This window comes from Pongo abelii, chromosome 12 (genome assembly GCF_028885655.2).
Source record: "Pongo abelii isolate AG06213 chromosome 12, NHGRI_mPonAbe1-v2.0_pri, whole genome shotgun sequence".
In the NCBI taxonomy this organism is placed as follows: domain Eukaryota; kingdom Metazoa; phylum Chordata; class Mammalia; order Primates; family Hominidae; genus Pongo; species Pongo abelii.
In genome coordinates this window covers 69,833,547-69,854,833 of record NC_071997.2, presented here as the reverse complement: position 1 = coordinate 69,854,833, position 21,287 = coordinate 69,833,547, and the positions used below count along the sequence as shown (strand labels likewise).

Below are 21,287 nucleotides of genomic sequence, written 5' to 3'. Positions count from 1 at the left end.
TAGAGAGATCAGAAGGGAACTGTGGTACCTAGAGGAATATAATAAATGTTTCTAAATTAATAATGGATTCATGAACCAGGAGAAAGTCGAGAGAAGTTTTGGGCAAGAGATGTGGTCGTATTTGTAACTCAATTTGTCAAAGCATGTCATATTGGTTATGCACAATATGAAATCTGAACTCATGTAGAAAATCCTGCCCCCTTGGACCCAAAGCATCTAACACCATCTATAATACCAATCCAAGGTGTTATATTCCAAACTATAATGTTCTATAATCCGTTTTAAAAGTGAATTTCTGTATAAAATAAAGAGCTTATTAAATGTAGGGTAATGAAGAAGTCTAGGGGGACCCTGTTCCATAACATCTCCATCATTTAGGAACTATATACATTTGCATTTACCTTAATGGCTTTTCTTTTGAAATTTTTGTCCTAATTTAAGTGACACCATAAAAACAAAAAGATGTCTATATAATATTGCTTCCTTTACTTAGCTATTTCACTTTTGTGGTTGACTGTTAAATTGTCTGCTTATGGATATACTTAATGAATAATTCTGATTATTTTCTCTCTTCAGTAGGTTATAACCCTACTCATCTTTTTTTAAAATGCAAAGAATGCTTAAATGAATTATTTCCTTCATTTACTCCTTGTTATTAGTTCTGGATTTGTTTTTAAGCTTTGCCAAGGGTTGTTTCCACTACAAAGTCCTGGTGTCTCCTATATGAGGGGACCCTCAATACCACTATAATCTTTTTGCATGCTCAATAATCTCCTCCTTCATTATCTTCAGTGGCTGTTTCAAACTTGAAGCTCTCTTCCCCATTAAGTCATTCCCTTTCTCCCCTTTACTCACAGTAAATCAGTTTTCCTCCTCCTCTTCCCACTACTAATATTACTATTACACAAACACACAGACACCCCTTCCTGATAAATCCCCACTCTTTACCACCATCAAATTATCTTCTCCCTTGCTTTCTTCCCATTTCACTGTAATTAGTGTTCTTCATTCTATTCATGATTAAATACTCCAGTGTGTGTTGATCAAACCCCTCCTATTCAGAAACCTCATGCTCTCAACCATGCTCTCCCTCTTCCTCTCTCTCTCATGTACACATATGCACACACATACCTCTACAACTTCCTCCTCTCTAACTTCTTGCTACCAGTATATAATCAAGTTAAATCTTTCTTAATACTAAACAAGTGAACAAACAGCTTTTCCTTAACTCAGTGTACCTCTTAAAATTAGGCTATCCCTCCTGTTGTGAACTGCATGTCCCAGCAGGCAGCATTCACAGAATCAACACAGTGAATAAAATCCCCTAGGATTGACCATTACACACCTGAGCATCCACATGCAATGGGCATCCTCAAATTACCCATTTGTCTCCTGCCCGTTATAGTTACTGGGGAAAAAACTTATGCTTGTTTCTTTTTTCTTACTCATTCCTTAGCTGATACAATTGGTGTCTACGCCACTAGCTTGATGTAATGTCTGGGGCTAAGGTCAATAGTTTCTTATTGCCAAGTCTGAATATTTGTCTGCCTTTATCTTACCCAACTGTTATTTGAAGTTATAGACCAAACGGTTCTCAAAACTCCTCCTTTAACTTCCTTCTTCTTCTGAGGTTCCTTCCTCCTACCTCGCTGGATAATTCTCTGCAGATTCCTTTAAGGACTTTGGTCCTCCAGGCCCTCCTTACATGTGGTGTTCTCTGAAGTTGTGTCATAGATTCTCTATCCTCTTCACTTTTTCCAGGTTGTTTAGATGACATTGCTGAAATACTTGGCATTAGCTATATTGGGATCAAATTTTGAGACAGGGAGTTTTGGGAGTGGGGATGGACAGGAAGGTTGTAAAGTCAAGGGGACAAGGTATAATATAATCTACCTTGGAAATCCTTTGAATAGCCCATAGACACAGAATAGCACTTTCTCCTAATAAGTCTGCACAGTTTTCCTCCAGTGTTAGAAGAAAGTATTGAACTTCAGCTGAGCACCAGGTTACATGACTTGACTTAGGTTTAGAACCATGGAATTTTAAGGGGAAAAACAAGCACAATATCAGCATCATTATTATTATTATAATTTTTAGAGACAGAGTCTCATTATGTTGCCCAGGCTGGAGTGCAGTGGCCATTCACAAGAGCAATCATAGTGCCCTGCAGCCTTGAACTCCTGGGCTCAAGCAGTCCTCCCACCTCAACCTCTTGTGTAGCTGAGACTACAGAACTACTGAGCTTGGCTTGGCACAGCATCTTTAAGCACAAGACCAACACCCAGCATAGGGAGATGTTCAGCCCAGGGAATCTGAAACCTGCCTCTCTTCTCATGTTCGTTTGGGGACAGACACTGAGAGGAATGGTGGGAAAATATCATCACATCATTTTAACTATTGATTTTCTTTCTCCCTATTTTTTTTCTTTGTTTTGATAAAAACAAAGATGTGTACTTGGATTTGCATAAGCTAAATGTCCACGGGCCCTATACTGCCTGTATGTAAATAACTCTCCTGTGTCTCCAGTCTTCTGAGACCAGGCCTTCTGAGACCAGGCCCACATGTTGGAAATCCCTTTTCTAGGCTGATCATCCCTTCATACTAACACTCTATAGACTAATCTCATCATTTCCCCCTACCTTTATCCCCAGAACTACTCCCCTTCTCCAGTCCTGCCTGGAAGAATGATACCTTTGTTCAATCACCCAAGCCAAATACCTGAGAATCATTCCTGGATCTCTTTTCTGTGAGCATCCACATTCTATCAATAGCTAAATCATATTCATTCTACTCTCTTCAAATTGCTCAAATTCATCTCCTTCTCTACCTCTCCATCCCACTTCTATTGCCTTCACACTCTTGCCATCTGCCATCTCTCCCTAAAATTATTACGATGACTTTTAACTGGTCTTCCCGCTTCTGTCTTATTCTTTTTTTTTTTTTTTTCAGACAGAGTCTCAATCTGTCACCCAGGCTGCAGTGCAGCAATGGTGCCATCTCAGCTCATGGCAACCTCTGCCTTCTGGGTTCAAGTGATTCTCCTGCCTCAGCCTCCCAAGTAGCTGGGATTACAGGCGCACACCACAACACCCTGCTAGTTTTTGTATTTTTAGTGGAGACAGGGTTTCATCATGTTGACCAGGCTGGTCTTGAACTCCTGACCTCAAGTGATCCACCCAACTCGACTTTCCAAAGTGCTGGGATTACAGGTGTGAGCCACTGCCCCTGGCCTGTCTTATTCTTACTGCATTGCACAGTTAAGAATACGTGTACAACACTTAGAAATAAGGCCAAGACAGTATAGTAGGTAGGTCCTTTCAATGTGGTGCTGAAGCATTGTTAAATAGATCTACTCAATAACTATTTAAAATTGTGAATGTATCTCCATTGAAGTTATCACTGTTATTATTATTGGAATTTATAAATTAAGGGCTCACACTAGGCAGTTAGTTACATGTTAACTTGTAGATTTTTGCATGGTAGAGATGCAAAGATTTTTTCTGATAGAAGAGGTAATCCCAATGTTTTATTTATTTTGTTTATTTTATTTTTATTTCAATAGTTTTGCAAGAACAGGTGGTGTTTGGTTGCATGGCAAAGTTCTTTAATGGTGATTTCTGAGATTTTGGTGCACCCATCACCTGAGCAGTGTACAAGGTACTCACTGTGTAGTCTTCCCAATGTTTTATTGCTCTAACACTAGCCACCAGATCTGTCACTAACTTAAAAAAAATTAAAAGCTGACGTTGGGTCCTCTCTTGATAGTGTATATAAACACCCATTCCTTAAGTTTCTTAGAACCAGCTTAACCAAATTACTAGTTTCTGCACTATTTAATGAATTTAATAAAATCTTTGACAATTCTCCATTTTTAAAAAGTTTTATTCTTAATTGATCAATAATAATTGTGTATTTTTATGGGATACAATGTGGTGTTTTGATACATATTTGTACTATGGAATGACCAAATCAGGCTAATGAACATATCCATCACTTCAAATGCTTTTCATTTCTTTGTGATGAGAAATGACAAAATCCACTCTTTTAGCTATTTTAAAAGATTTGATACTTTATTATTAACTATAGTCATTATGCTATGCAGTAGGTCACCAGAATCCATTCCTCCTCTCTAACTGAGACTTTACACCCTTTGGTCAAAGGCTTCACTTTTCTCCTCTGCCCTTATCTCCACCATTCTACTCTCTACTTCTTTGGAATTCACCTTTTTAAGATTTTGCATATAAGTGAGATCATGCAGTACTTTTTTTTTTTCTGTGCTTGGCTTATTTCCCTTAGCATAATGTCCTCTAGGTTCATCCATGTTGTCACAAATGACAGAATTTCCTGCTTTTTAAAGGCTGAATAGTATTCCATTGTGTATGTATACATTTTTTTAATCCATTCATCTGTTGTATTTTTTTTAAAGATGTTCTGGGACTTTCATGTTCTTCACATGTTCTACGTAAAATATTGACAATAGATAAACAATAAAGGAAAAGACTTTTAAGCAAAAATCTTCCAGAACTCACAGTACTACTCTGGCCACCATAAAGAAAACAGTCAAGTAAACAAAGGATACTGGAGTTTAACAGTGATTTTTAGATTAATGGCACAGTTAAAAAACAAAGAACAAGTCAACCCATCAATTTTCTCTTCGTTATTGAAAGGAGAATAAAAGTGAATCATCGAAGTAGATCTTTTGTGTGAAGCAGCTTAAAAAGTGGGGTGGGAGGTGCAGAAGAGGAGAACAACTGTTGCTAATATAGTGCTGTAATGTGCAAGGTCAAGGATTCTAACATATTTCTGAAAGTCTCTAGGTATATTACTGAATATTATTAGGAAATAAATGCATAGGCCGGGCACGGTGGCTCACGCCTGTAATCCCAGCACTTTGGGAGGCTGAGGCAGGCGGATCACGAGGTCAGGAGATTGAGACCATCCTGGCTCACACAGTGAAACCCCATCTCTACTAAAAATACAAAAAATTAGCTGGGTGTGGTGGTGTGCACCTGTAATCCCAGCTACTCGGGAGGCTGAGGCAGGAGAATCACTTGAACCTGGGAGGTAGAGGTTGCAGTGAGCTGAGATCGTACCACTGCACTCCAGCCTGGCAACAGAGCGAGACTCCATCAAAAAAAAAAAAAAAAGAAAAAAATGCATAGAAATATAAACTATACGGCATTGAAACATACTCTGCTATATAAACATACAGTATGTCACTTTTATCTCTTTATGCATATAACTGTATAAAGAAATATCAACAGTTTGACCTTTTGCCTGAAACTCTTAAATACTCACGAAATGGTCAATTTGATCTTAATTATTAGCTGAAGAACCCAGGAGATTCCACTGCTATCTAGAATCTAGAATCTAGATTCACACCTAGAGGGCCCCACCCATTAACTATGCTGTGTGTTCCTGCGCCTCCAGACACAATTAACTGCAACTTGTATAATTAAGTCAATAGGCAAGTTTGAATACTGACACCTAGCTAGAAAAAGTAGCAGCAAAGACAAACTAAGCTGGAATTCGTTAGACAAGCAACAGGAAGATTTGAAAATTCTTCCAGTTCAAGTTGGAATTAAGGTGGCTGTTAATTTCCACCGACTTTCCCAAACTAGTGATGTTTTGCTGTTCTCTGAAAAAAGAATCTATCATAAGCACATTCATTTGAGAAAAATAGCATGTTTAAGTTTTCATACCTATTCCCAAGTTACTTTTAATTTTGTACGTTGTTCAAGGGCAGAGTATATATTTGTTAGGATGTATTCATGGCTGGTGCATCTCCAAAATACTTTTTAGGAGGGCTGCCAGCTTCTGAACATCTTCACTCTTGATGGTACTGTACAGAGAGGAGATCTATGCTCTTCCAAGAAGAGCATATTGAGTTCAAGAGCTTTTTCAAGAAATCTTTTTTTTAAAAAGCACCATCTCCTTTGACATTGCCAGTATGGAATGGAATATTCATCTTCCTCATAATGGAATATTATGAGGCTTTACTGGACATTCACAGAATCCTTAAGAATTATTAAAAATATCATAAATTATTATTTTAGATTTGATGAAGCTAAGCTTCTCCATCACTGCTGCAGTGCCATCATTCTTAATCTACACCAGGAACAAGCCCATGACATAGTTGCTGAAATACTGTCGCATGTTGTACAAGAAGTTGTTTCCAACATGCACTTTGTATTCCAGGATGGAGGGCCATTCTCTGAGGGTGACCCCAGCAGTCATTGCAGATGATCACTACTGTCATCCCAAAACAACCAACATGCTTCTGGGCACCAGCAAAAATCACACCAAACCTGGAAGCATCCACTGCCTTCGATAGGAAGTTTGAGGATATGTGGCAAACCAGTAGTGCTTCCTGAGATCAGATATAAAGTCAAACGCCACTCTGTGCCAGTCATTTGTGCAGCATTACACATAGAAGCTGTAAGGGTGAGGTTCCAGGTGTTGAATCTGGAATTTTCATATAACTCCCAAGTTTAGGGTAGCTGATATTCACAATCTCAAACTTCTTGGATGCTTCTGCAGCTTTAGCTGACCAAGCTTCTCTCACCACATAGTTGGCACACCTTCCTGCTTTCAGGCACTGAACTGGCCAGACCCACCTTCTTGCACAAAAATGACCTTGTACAGTAGTTGTTTGGAATGGCCAACAATTCCCACACCAGATTCTCCGTGGTATTAATAATTTTAGTGAAATTGGATGACCTGTTGTTCATTTCAAGAACACTAATGCCAATTCCTTTGTGGTCTAATAATTATTGTTCTATCTCTAACAACACTGAACTCAGCACCTTGGTGGGCCCAGGGCCGAAGTTGACCAACTGTCTCCATGGTGTGATGGAGGGTAGGGAATCAGATGGGAGGGTACCTATTGTGTGGGCAGCATGCATCCCCCCACCTGCAGTGGCAGGAGCTTGTTGACCAGTGTCCGTTCTCTATTAATATGTGACTCATGTTTTTAAACTCTTTGGAAATTATACTTTGACATCATACTGCTACTAATGAATTGTTTCTAACGTGCTTATCTGATCATGTTAGTTCTCTGCTTAAATTCCTTAATGGCTGCTGGTAGCCTTAATAACTGATGCTCATACTCCTTAGTTTGACACTTACTTGTGCTTCATGCCTACTTTTCTAGCCAAATCTCTTCCTATCCCCACACAAACACTATATTCCAACCACACGGCACTATTAAATAAGCAATGCGTTTTTCTTTTCGTACCTGCTGCCTTCTTTGTCTAGACCTCCTCCTCCCATTCCCACTGCCCTTTTCCCCCTTTCCCTCCTTTCTATCTTATTTATCCTTCAAGATTCAGCCCAAGTGTCATCTCCTCTGTAAGCCTCCCCAGATCACCCTTGCTGAATTAAGGTGTTTCTTTCCTCTGCTCTCCTTGTACTTACACACATCATACTTTCTCCAATTCTTCATTTACTTGCCTGTTTCCGAGACTAAAAGCTAGAGTAAAAGCTAGAGTATAATTGAGCTAGGAACTGAATTGACCATCTCCGAAGTACTTATATCCTGAATTTACTATTACAAAAATGAACTATTTGCCTCATCTGTCTCTGTAAATAATCAATTTATATAGTAAAATTATGTTAAGTGTATTGACTGCCAGCAATGTGCTAAACATAAGCAGAAGTAGACGTGGCCTCTTCCCAATGGCCCTAGCTCCTAAATGTAACCATTATTAGACAGGCTCTTTTCCTTGATGCATTCTTAATGTTATAGTCAATGAAAAAAAATAAAATTTCAATCATGCTGTTGTCTAACAGAGGTTGTTCCATACTTCCCCATCAGATAGTCACTAATATTCTCAGAATTTTAACCATACTTTGAACTTGGCCTACAGTCAAACAGTATTTATGAACATAAAAATGTTCCCATTTTCCCCAAGAAATATAAAGAAAATTATCACTTGCTGGATTTAAGCTAAGTCATCCCCTGGTAGATTAAGTGTTCATGGCCCTCTGAGAATAGCATGTGCCACAGCCTCACCCAGTGTATTGTGTGGGCCCTTGACTGTACTTTCCTCTCAACTACTTCCAACTGTGGGTCATCCACTCAACAGACATTTCATTGTGTGATTTCCTATTGACAAATGTCTTTCTTGTGCTTTTTGTAATGCTGTTCTGTTTGGAGCAAGTTTGTTCCCTTTGGCAGAAAACACTATTCATGAGAAAAATTTTCTAATGAAAAAAATCCTAGACTTTGGTGCTGAGTATCAGCGGCATAAGGAAAAGCACAACTGTGTGAGGATTAGAACTTTATACTTGTAATTGACTTCAGGCTCCAACCAAAGACAGCATCAGGATAAATCCTCTTATGCTTTTACTTGCTCTGAACCACCTCTCAGATGTCCAGGTTCATGGTAAAATGTGTTTCATCTATGCCTGAAGTATCTTGAGGCTCTAAATCTTTGCAAGAGTATTTTATTCTCTCATCCATGTTAGAAAAACATCACCAGGAAGGCAAACATAGTTACCTGATGGTCTCATGTTAGACTTGTTGTTTATTTAGGTAAGCACCTCTTCCTACTAGTGGACTCATCTCAGAAGATTTCAAAAACAAAAGTCTCAAGTGACGCGGATATTTCCACCTGGTTGTAGTGGGATAGGCTGGATTGATGATTTTTCACACTAAGCTCTGAGTGTTCCAATGAGTTCCTTGAAAGTCTCTCAGGATCAACAGGGCTGAGTGGAAGGGGCTCCCCACTCCAGTTTCAATATGAGCTACTCTATTTTTATCCATTTTATATAAGTTGATCTCTAATCTGAATTTCATTTGAAAAAAGTGTTCCACTGCTTAAAGGTAAGTTTAAAAAGAGAACAGAACCAGAATACTTTTTAAAAAATTCAGTAGTTAGCTTACATTGCATACAAATAAAGTAGGCATGGGATATTGATATTGCTGTTAGTTCAAAGCAGTAACACATTTAAAAATTCATTTATTCTACAAACATCTATTGAGTTATGATTGCTGCTAAATATGTTCAGTTTGAGATTCTACTCAGTATGATGGGATAGTGTTTTTCAGAAGGTACATGGCTCTTTGCAGATGTCCACCACTCTATAAACTACATAGCTGGAAGGGAACCCCGGAATTATCGTCTACCCTCTTCCTTTTTAGTCAAAGAAAGTAGAGTAGAAAGAAATTAAGTAAGTTGAACAATGATACTTCAGGCACCAAGTGGGCAGCTGAAGTAAATCCACATGCAGCCTGCCCTGTGTGTATAAAAATAATGCATCTTGGGGATGACAGAGGAAACTAAAATATGTTCTGTCTTATTTTATATTACAAGACTAACTCTGTTCATGTCAAGTTGCTAAATCATTAATACATAAAATTAAGAAAAAAAATTTACTTTTGTATGTTTGAGAAACATTGTGAGAACCAGTCTCTAAATATGAATTCTTGTCTTCCCTGTTTCACTGCACTATGTGCAAAAATTTGTTTCCAAAGAGATCAAGGAGGCATACACACTGATTTATCCTATGGTTGTTATGAAATTCTGCCTAACCTCAATCTTGCTCCAAGGTCCTTTCCACTGCAGCAGTCAAGCTCATCTACTATCCCAGTCCCACTAGTGCCAATACCTTGACCTTCCCATGAGATGTTAGGAATCCTTGTGGCTGCTGGGATAGGACTGGCAATGGAACAGGGAAAGACTGAGCCAGGCAACACCGTTAAATCCAGCTGTCCCTGGGCCAGGTTCGCGTAAGAAGAGAAATGGCTTTCTGTGGACAGATGCAAAGCTGAGCTGCCAAGAAGTTTGATGGGATGGTAGAGGAGGTAGTTCTCTAAATATTGGAAATCCCAAGCCTGTGGAAGGTGATGGCACATAAGGAAAGACCTCACACTTTGGAGCCGATGGAGTTGGCTTTAGAATCCCAGCTGCACCTCTTACTGGCAACGAGACTTTGCAAATTTATTTTAACTTCTCTAAGCCCCCAGTTTCCATCTCTGTAAAATATGGTTGTAAAAATGCCATGAAATAATGTATGTAAGGAAATTCATTAGCAAAGTGCCTAATAAATTTTAGTTTCTCTTTTCTTCGCCTTAAATTCCTTAGTTTTCTCCCATCTCAGGCTCTCTCTCTCTCTCTACGTCTTTATGAAACAGCTCTGCTAAAGAAAGGTGCAAGCTTTTCTACCCTTGAAGAAAAGCTCCTTGGAATTTGGACCTACAGTTTGAAAATTTGGCATGCTACACCAACACTACTGTGACAAGGGAAAAAATTGTTTGTGACAGAGAAAAATTACCTGCAATTTACAATACCCAGCTGCCTCCAAAGGAGGTTCTTTGCTGAACAGAGTGATGGGTATGAGGATGCAGGGTTAAGAGAGTTCACCAAATTGTTCTGCATTAGAAAAATCCTGTTTATTCATTTATTGTAGGAGGTAGGCAGGGGTGAGTCAGGGTGAATGGAAAATGAATGAGATCCAGAAGAACCAGGGAAAATGTGGAGGCTATGTGTGGCAAGATTGAAGGGTGGGAAAGTGGCTATGTGGCAAGATTGAAGGGTGGGAAAGTGGCTAAGGGGAACTTTCTGAGGAGACCTCAGATGTTAAACAGGAATTTTTATTAAAATTTGCTATGTGGTGCTCCATATAATCCTTTCATGCCTTTCTCCACAAAACCTACAATAATATCTACATTTCTTATCAATATGTTGAAGGAAGTTGAATTTGTTCTTGTTGAGAAGTACAAGAACAAACTGAAGTGTTAAGTCCCACTTCAAGGTGTTTGTGAGCCCAGGACAGGGCTGCCTATGAAGCCCAGGAACATCTGGGTCACATTACTTAAAAATCAGCAACCTCTCCTCTGGCTGAAGATATGCATTATTTTTAAAAAGCAGAAAGAAAGAACAAACACCTAGAAACCATTGTCTTGGGGCCCAGGACAACACGGCTCAGCCCTGAAGGATAAAGGTAGAGTTTTACCAGCCAAAGGTACACAAAGTCCAAAAGATTGGCCTTAACTCAGTGATGTAGTTTGGATATTTGTCCCTGCCCAACTCTCATGTTGAATTCTAATTCCCAGTGCTGGAGGTGGGGCCTGGTGGGAGGTGTTTGGGTCATGGGGGTGGATTCCTCATGGCTTGGTACTGTCTTCATGATAGTGAATGGGTTCTCAAGATATCTGGTCATTTAAAAGTGTGCGACACCCCCCTACTCTTTCTTTTGCTCTTGCTCTGGCCATGTGATATGCCTGCTCCCCCTTCATCTTCCACCATGATTGTAAGCTTCCTGTGGCCTCTCTAGAAGTCGACTAGATGCCAGCACCATGTTTCCTGTACAGCCTGTAGAACTGTGAGCAATTAAACCTCTTTTCTTTATAAATTGTCCACTCTCAGGTATTTCTTTATAGCAACGCAAGAATGGCCTAACACACTCAGAACTTCTCTATGTACCTCACAAAATGGTTATAAGGCCTTCAACTCTTAATCTTTCTATTGTAAACATTGTTGATTATTCAGAATATTTACCTGATGCTGCAAAATTTGTGTGAAAAGTCAAAGAATGAAAGTGTTTAATAAATCCCAAGGCAGAGACTTTCATTTGACTGAGAACTCTTTCCATGGCCAGAGAATCAACAGCAGCAGCTTTCTGAGCTCATCTGTGAAGTAATGGGATAATGGATTAGATTTTCAGAGCTTCCAGCAGAGCTTGTGGTCACATTTAGCTCCATTGCTCTACTTCCCTCATGATTCTCTTTGCTTTTTCACAGTGGAACAGGGCCTATTAGCAAGCAAGAAGTAGCTTTTAAGAAAAAGGTCACATTAAAAAAAAAGAAAGAAAAGAAAAAGGTCACAGAAAAACACATACCTTGAAAAAGTGATAGGAGTAGAAATTGGATATGGAGAAAGATGACAGGGTCCAAGGGAGCATCCAGGAAGCTTTTAAGATTTCAGAGTGTTACATAGTACACCACTTTGAAATAATAGCTATTCAAATGAATAAAGCTATAGGAATTTGTTGTGGAAGCTTAATTGCTTCAAGTCATTGGTGAAACATCCAGAACAGCAACCATTTTAACTGGAAAATTGGTTTCTACAAAATGATCAACAGGTACAAATGAATGGATGATGCTCTATTGCAAGGGCAACATGAAGTTAGCCCTGAACATGCTACAGTGAGCTGCCACATAAACCAGCTCTGAGAATTGGGTATCGTAATGTAGAGGAAAAAGCATAAGGTTTAGAATTAGATGGTCTAGATGAAAACCCAAGCTCTAATACTTGCTACTTGCCAAACAGTAGGTCACTCAGTTCTTCTGAACCTCAATAGCATCTTCTATAAAGAGAGGTGTTGTACCTCACATGGTTGTTAAAAGTTTCAGTGAAGAAAAATGCAGATGAAAGCACTTTTACATTTATTTCTAATGATGAAAGTAATATATATTCAATGCAAGCAACTTACAAAGCAGAAAAATACTAAGAAAAGTGCCAAAGAAGAACCCATAATCTTACCAATCAAGGAGAACAGATAGTATTTCAATGTCTTCTCAATTATTTTATACATACGGGTGTGTTCACGCACACACACACACACAAATACACTTCTTTTTAAACAAAAATAGCATCTTGAATGTGCATACTATTTTTGTAGCCTGCATTTCTACTTAGCAATAATATACTGCAAAATATTTCCCATGCCAATATTCTTCTACCAAGTGTTTAGGAAAACACTTAAAACTGTAAATGGCCATTCAAATATCAGTAGTTATCATGAAAATATGAATGAATGAATATTCTCATTTTTCCCTCAATATACACCAAACCTGAAGCACCCAAAAAGTCCCCCTGCATAATTTTATTGGCAGTTTTCTAAATAAGCTATAAGGTGAACAGAATCCTTTTCTTCTCTTTTTTTGTTTCTTTCATGATCTTTTCTTTTGATAACTAGGAAGAAAAAAGTTACAAAATGAGATTGCATGCCAGCGTATTTTACTTTAAATGCCTTTGATTTATTATCTTCAAATTTGCTTTTCCAACGATGCATGGATTCTATTGAGATGTGCTACGTGTGCACCCTCATGCTTTCCATTAACATAAGTTACAAATAATTACCCTGAAGTCTGGACCCACTGCCCTTTTGTTTTCCATATCCAAGGTCTTTTGCTCTCATGAAGAATATATACACTTTTTCTATTTACACAAGTAGAAAGTAAATTGCAACTCTGAGTTGGGAGTGGCACAAAAATGATGAGTGGGCAAGTTAATTTGGTACGAGGATGTTTTGCCCATCTCAACTGACCTGGATTGAGATTTGGAGATGTGGGAACTCATTCTGACTCTCATTATTCATGCATCTTGAGCAAACCACTCACCTTTCCTCAACCTTGGTTTCTTCATCTGTAAAATATCAGGAATAGAGTAGATAATCTCTGAACTTCTAAGATTTTAAGGCCACTTTTGGAAAGTCAGGTGTGCATTCTGATGGAACACAGGAGATACAGTGGACAGATATGCCCCAGAAGAGCTCTAACCAGCTGCTTAAATAGTGAAAACTCCTGTGCCACTTTTTTTTAAACCTTTTAAATGGCTTTATGTGCAAATAGTGAACAGATGTTGTACCCATAAATTCTACTTTCCAAAAACAGGAGCTTTTTAAAAGAAAACCACATAATAACTTTTAAAAGGTGCTGGGATTCCTCCTCTTCTAGATCATTGCTAGGCTAGAAAAATAAAGTTTGTTCTATCAGGAATTACAAGTTAGAACTGAGTATTCTCCAAAGTGGAAATTCTAGAGTGTAGTGTCACTCCAGGCAAAGATTATTCAGTTCTCATCCCCAACATCCACAGCTACCTATCAGAAGGGTTAAACCAGGTCAAAACAGTCCAGCATAATTAGGCTTCATCAAACAATGTCATTATGCTCTTCTAAGATACAAATAAACCAAAACAGGAAATACTAAAATTAAAATAATATTTGACACTGTCATACAAGTTGTCATTTCCTTGTTGTATCCCACACTTCTATAACATTAATAAAGGGAATATTTTACTGCAAAGAACATTTTATTTTATACATCACTGGCCATGAATTTTTATTATACATTTAGTTATTATACATTTAGTTATTATACAAATTCTATAATAACATTATAGAAATTAGTTATTATACAAATTCTATATTATATATAATTCTATTAGTTATTATACAAATTCTATAATAACACATACAAATTTGTTATTATACAAATTCTGCCTAGTGCCATTATCCAAATGGCATAACCATTTTATGTCCAGAATTCACTTCTATAGTTATAAGCAGAATTTTCATGATTTACATAAGTACATCTAACAGTGAAGATTTAACACTGAGATGCAATCTAATGTCCGTAATATGTGACGTTTTGTAGATGGCAATGCAGGAAAGATATATTTTAATCACTTTTCATTTAAGTGACCTTATGTACAAAATAAACTAATAATTTAGCAGTTCCAAGTCTCCAGAGGGCATTTTCAAATGTACATAAAAGAAATGGTTACAGAGATTTTTTTAAGAAGTATCTTCCATGTCCACATCCTCTTGTAACTGCTGTACCATTTTCTCTTACAACTGCTTCCCTTTGCCTGCAAGAGGGGCTAGGATAAGATGGATGTTTTGCTTGACTTCTTTGAACTTTCTGTAGTGCTTTATTTTTCTTCAATCTGTTCACTATAAATTTAGCTTGGCGTTTCCGTTTGATCTCTTCAACTCTCTTTATTGCCTCAATAGTTTTATTCCATAGCTCTCACTGGTATTTGATAGGTTCATTTCTACGTTTTTCAAATTCAAATGAATTATCCACTGTAAGCTCTTTACCAGCTGCTTTCCGGAATGCTTTGGTCCACCTAACTTTGCGAGGATTGTGCTTCTTTTTAAAGTTTTTGTGATATTTAGAGTTACAAAATCTGAACACCTTGCAATAGTTCTGGACAAACATGCTGTGGCTGGGGTAGATGGACCCCGAACAGAAATAACACTTCTCGATACACATGTTGAACCCACGTGACTCCCCACCAAACAAACGCCAAGCTTGAGAACCCTGTGCCACTTATTAAATGTACCCCTATTGGAGCTTCCCAAGTGCTCTCACTCCCTAATCCCTTCGCCTTCAACTTCCCTGGCATTCCCCCTGTATCCCCCATTCATCTAAACTCCAGCAACTTTTCCAGCTGTCATCCATACTGGTTGGTCAGTGCCGAACTATTTAACAGTTTTAAAATATTTTGAATATCACCCCGGATATAAGAAACTCTTTTGCGTCTCCACTGCACAATACATACCTGCTCACCATAGAAGCTAAATCCTTGTGACTAAATCCTCTGGGGCTCACAAAGTTGGAGACTATGTTTAAAACTGGCCATTTTTATGGAAGTTGCAGTGAACCAAGATTGCGCAACTGCACTCCAGCCTGGGTGACAAAAGCAAAACTCCATCTCAAAAAAAAAAAAAGAAATTGGCCATTTTTACATGTAATAGGTGAAAGTAAAATGAAAACCTTAACTGAACTGTATGAGTTTTATCAACAAGTATAAATCAGATATATTTATTTTTCTATGTGTACAGGTGTTTTATTGTTTTAAAAAATAAAGGGAATTTTTGAAAAAACTTTAGTTCTAGACTTTAAAATAACAGAACGTATGAATGTGTTCTCTTTTTAAAGCATCTTTATGGAGGTATAAGTCACATACCATAAAATTCATCCATTTAAAATATGCAATTCAATGGTATTCAAAGAATTTTACAACTATCATTGCAATCTAATTTTAGAATATTTTTATCCACCCCCAAACCTTAGCAGCCACTCCCTATTCCCTTCTGCCCTCAGCCTCTAGAAACCTCTAATCTACTTTCTGTCTCTATGGATTTGCCTACTCTGCGTATTTCATATAAATGGAGTCATAGAATATGTCAGTTTTGTGATTGGTTTCTTTCACTTACCATATTGTATCAAGGTTATGAGTGCATTTTTGACATCTGAATCAAGTTGAAACCAGAAGCAATCCTGGGCAAAATTTGAAGGACACGGTAGTAACATTTGGTTTTGGTATCCTCTGACCTCTTCTTCTAGATCCAGCTCTACCCTATCCCCCAGGCCTTTCCTCCCCACGCAGTTTCCCAATTTTGGTATTATCTCCTTCCCTACAAACAAATCTCTTGTGAAATACCTGGACCTATGGAAATCTGTTTTATCTTAAAACTCCCTGAAAGTAAGGAAACATGAGCAGTAAGGACTCAAAGTACTACTCTGCCCAATGGTAATTGCCTTTAGAGGATAATTCCTTAATAGCAATAATAGTTTTCATTTTGGAACCCTAACTAATGGCTGGGTTCTGCACTAAACACTTTGTAATACCTCACTCTTGGTAACTAGGAATTAGGTAATAGGTCATTCTTGCTAACCAGGCAGGTGTGTACTAGTATTTTCATTTTACAGGGAAGACGGTATGGATTCAGAGAAGTTACCCGCCCAAGACAACCCATCTATTAAATGGCAGAAGCAGGATGTTCATCAGGTGTATTTGATTTCATGGTTCATGCTCTTCATTGCTTCATTCACACAGCCCAAGACACAGGTTTTTCACATTTTAGTATCTCTGAAATTGGGATGTTTCTTATAATTGATGATGTCTTATTATACTAGGCCTTGGTTTTTCTTTCTTAGTGGCATATAAAATAGTGATGCATCTTACAGAGGTTTATATCTTTGATTTTGATAAAAGCTGGTACCAAACAATATTGACTTTCTAAAGGAATTAACCTTTAATAATGGAGTTTTAGGCATTAGTGACAGAGGTAAAGAGAGAAGGAGATGGGTTTTGAGGGGAAGCTCCTTCCTCAATGTAGCAATGTCTCACATATACAGATGCCTATCTGCTTCTTCTGTGGATAAAAGTGACCCGGTAAGTGCTAACGTCATGACGCCTTAATCACAAACACTGCTCCTTTGAAATATCTAAGTTTTTACATTTCGGTATAGAGAGGTGATGGTCTTGCAACATCAGTTTACCATTGGAGTTATTCAAACAAATTGATTTTAATTGAATTTAATTTTGAAAACATCATGACATTCTTAAATGAGAGGAAGAGAAAAGGACTATCATTCACTTGCAATTATTTTTCTCATCCTTATTTTCTCTATTTCTAATAGCACATATAGATGATAATGTTCCAACTCTAAAAAAGTTGAGGAACCACTGACCTACAGCAAAGTGACATTAAAATAGATTCATATTTGCAATGCCTCATATATTTCTCCTCATGTATTTTCTTCTCACACTTTCTGCCCAAATTTTTGAGAAAACGATTATAAATAAATACAAATTTTTGTGCCCAAATAGTTCCCCTCCTCACATTTTGCTTTCTGCTTTCTAGCGGAGGCATTTGAAGTGTCCTTGCAAGACCAGAAAGTGAAGCAGAAGGAGGCAGGAGGAAGCAGTATGTAAGTATTCACTTGTAGTTTGGTCAGGTTGCATTCACTTGTGAAGGAAAGAACAGGTGAGTACAACCTGACCAAGCTATAAATCACAGGACTGTTGGTTTTCCTGTTCTATATGGACATTCACCCACCTGAGCTGGAGTCAGGGCTTTCTTTTTCTGGAGTGATTCCAAATAGAAACTCAAAAGGAGGCCGGGCGTGGTGGCTCATGCCTATAATCCCAGCTATTTGGGAGGCCAAGGCAGGTGGATCACCTGAGGTCAGGAGTTCCAGACCAGCCTGGCAATATGGTGAAACCCTGTCTCCTAAAAATACAAAAATTAGCTGGGCATGGTGGCATGTGTCTGTAGTCCCAGCTACTGAGGCAGGAGAATCGCTTGAACTTGGGAGGCGGAGGTTGCAGTGAGCCAAGATAGTGCCACTGCACTCCAGCCTGGGTGACAGAGAGAGACTCTGTCTCAAAAAAAAAAAAGAAACTTAAAAAGAGAGACAGAGAGAAAAAGAGGGGCGGGGGGAAGGGAGATGGAGGAGAAGAGAAGGAGGAAAAGGAGAGGGAATGAGAGAGAAAAGGACTATGATTCACTTGCAATTATTTTTCTCTTTCTTATTTTCTCTGTCTCTAACAACACATATAATTCATTCAACAGGCATATTTTCAATGCTAAGGGTCAGGCATTATGCTGAAATCAGGTGACTCAAAGGAGACAGTGCGGATCCAGTTCTGCTCTCTTGGCACTTTCAGTTTAGTGGAGACGACAGACACCAGAAAAATGATTGCACAAATATATCATTACAAAATGTGACAAGTTCTATGAAGATAAGAACATAAGCATGAGCATAAATAACAAGGGGACCCAAAATAGCCTGGGAAGGCCTGCCTTCCCTGAGAAAGTGATATGTTGGGCTGAAAGTGAAGGATGCGAAGATACGGTCCTCTCTCCATGGGGAGAGAGGAATCAAGGAGGACCTCAGAGTGGGAGAGGTGGGTCCTGTTCAAGGAACCAGAGCATAGAAGGGTCTCAGGAGGGCAAGGATGCTCTGAGAGGGGCTGGAGAACTGGCTCAGCCCTGCAGGGCCTTGCAGGCCACATGAAGGATTTCTCCCTTTATCTTGTGAGCATTGGAAAGCCACTGAAGGGTTCTGAATGGAGATGGGGAGGGGGCTGGGGGTAACATGATCACACAGTACTTCTAACAGCTCCCTGTGGTTGCTGTCTGAGAGCAGACTGAAGGAGTGTTCATGAAGGTAAGGACGAGACATGAATTCTTGCCCCACTTGCCCAGACACGGGATGACTGAGGCAATGCATTGACGTTATCTAGTTCTTGGTTTCCTAATGAGGTTAATCGTGTCTGTTATACCCAGCTTACACGATTGCTGTGAGATTCAAATAAAATGGTGGATAGAGAGGTGTTTTGAAGAAGCTCAAAGTGAGACACAAATACAAAAATTAATTTAGGATGGCAAAGCCCCACATAGCGAAGCTTCTGTGGTAATAATTACAACAAAACAGCTACCACTTATTAAACACATATTTTGCAGTTAGTCTTCACAGTAACAATATGAGAAAGGTATTACTAGGCCTAATTTAGAGCTGAGCAAACAGACTTAGTAAGTTAAACAATTTTCCCAAGGTCAGAGCTGCCTAGCATTAGAACTAGGATTCAAACCCAGCTGTGGCTGACTCTTAGACCACATCTCAAATCACTCTTCTTACATCTTCAGTGTTTTTCTCTTAATTGATCACATTTATTGTGAGAACTACAGAAAGAATAAGTGCTTAAAATGGTAACTCATTTTACCCTCACATCCTGTTTATGAATGTTCCTTAGCTGGACAACTGGAACGATAGCAGATAAGAGCTGAATGTCAACAAGTAAGCAAGTCAAGCTCTTCACTAGACTTGAGAGAGACTGGATAATACTTTAGGAGTGAAACAGCTGGTTATGATTATTCTGTGTTATTTACATGGCACCAGGTAAGTTTGATTAAATAAAAAATTTGTTCATTTGAATGTTTTGGCAAAAATGCTGTCATCCAGACAAGCAGAATAGGACAGATACCCACACACATACACACATACACACACACACATTCGCAATGGAATTAGTATATATATTATAAATACTAATTTGGATATATATATATATATATCCACAGTGGAACTTGGCCTGGTATATATATATCCGCAATGGAATTGGGTCTGGTTTCTGAGCTTTGGACTATTCATGAGCTTAAATTTACAGCAAAGGGTCAAATATCAGAAATTCTAAGTTGTCATATGCTCCTGCTTCCTCACACCAAACTAAGCCAGTTTTGATGAAAAAAAAAATGTATGATGTGGAGTATAGATAAAAGAGCAAACAGACTTCTTTTAATAACATGAGATTTAGGAATTAAACATAGCAGGCAGAAGATCCTGTAGGAATTTCAAGTGATATTTTACGATGGTTCACTAAAGGATGTTTTAAGCCTTGGTTTACATAGCATGCTACTTTATATAGCACTCTTTATTCTTGGGATCCCTGCAAGAGGAGATATTGTATTGATATAGATAATCATCTCTGCTTCCTTCCTATCTGGCCACGTGGGAAGGGAATAAACAAAAATAATATCTAGCTTATAGGAGAAGTAGGAAAGAAGTTTTAGAAGAGTATAAAGGCCAATATAGAAAAGAAATGTGAGGTAGTGAATATTTTGAGTAGGACAATCTTATATAATGGATCTCCTAAAAGATAAATACAAGTTGAAAATGTATCTGAATGTTTTAACAGAACTTTCTAAGAATTACTAATGTTATGGCCTTTTCAAGGAAATATCTACCACATTTTATAAAATACCCAAGGGTCTTATATTCATTTATCATTTACTCTTCTTTTAATTATATAATTAGTGGTTGTTCTATTCATTACACATTTATGAAGCATATGCCAGAGACCTTGGGCATTTAAAAGCTACAGAAAGACAGAATTCTTGCCCTTGGCTGCTTAACATTTGGTTGGAGGGGCCAGATATCTAATATGATTACAGGACAAAAGCAATACAACAGCTCAAAACCAGATCCCAGCCTCCTCTGAACAAGGAGGTATAATGGTTTAGAGTTTGTTGTAACCAGATCACTTGCTCTCTAACTTTTTAGATGTTTGTTTCTACTCGAGAGGAAGTACTGATATATATATATATAGCAGGAGGAATTAGTAACAAAACAAACACCATCTTGTTCTGCTAAAATGTAGTCTAAAGCTATTCTGTTATTTAGCACTACTTGTATTAATGAAAAAAAGGGTGTTTTTTTTTTTTTTCCATTTAGTAAGACAGGTGCTATGAAGATATTGGCCATATGATGTTGAGGCCACAAGCTGGGGAGAGCTGAACTGCGACATTTCATAGAGTAAATAATTTGAAGTTCTTGGTTCAATCCAGAAGAGAGTGGGTAAACATAAAGAACAGAAGGAGAGAAGAGCCAGTGAGATAAAAGGGAGCTGGTGTTAGACTAAGGCCCCTATGATGCTTACATGCCATCTTGAAATAGTTTGCAACCTTGTGACTCAAATTCTTCTTTCTCTCACTCTTCCCCAGGTGCTGTCTGTAGTATTTTACTCTTTTCAAGAATGCTTTGTGCAGAGGAGTAGTTTGCTGTTGTTGTTATTATTGTTTGTGTGCGTAACTGTCAAAGAAGGAGCTGAGTTTTATATAATGGATCTTAAAGAGGGCACCTAAGGAAGCAGGAGGGAGAGGAGGCCCTGAGAACCTACGGCTCAGAGGAGCTCCCAGAAATGTTAGAGGATCATGATTATGAAATTTTATCCAGGTCTCAGGAAAGGAGGAGCAGCTGACAT

The 21,287-nt window shown here is 38.3% G+C and overlaps 1 pseudogene; it reads right to left on the bottom strand.

Annotated features, from left to right (window-relative positions):
* Positions 1–14,523: 14,523 nt before the first annotated feature.
* On the bottom strand, positions 14,524–15,019 carry LOC100938777 (probable ribosome biogenesis protein RLP24; annotated as a pseudogene).
* Positions 15,020–21,287: the final 6,268 nt, after the last annotated feature.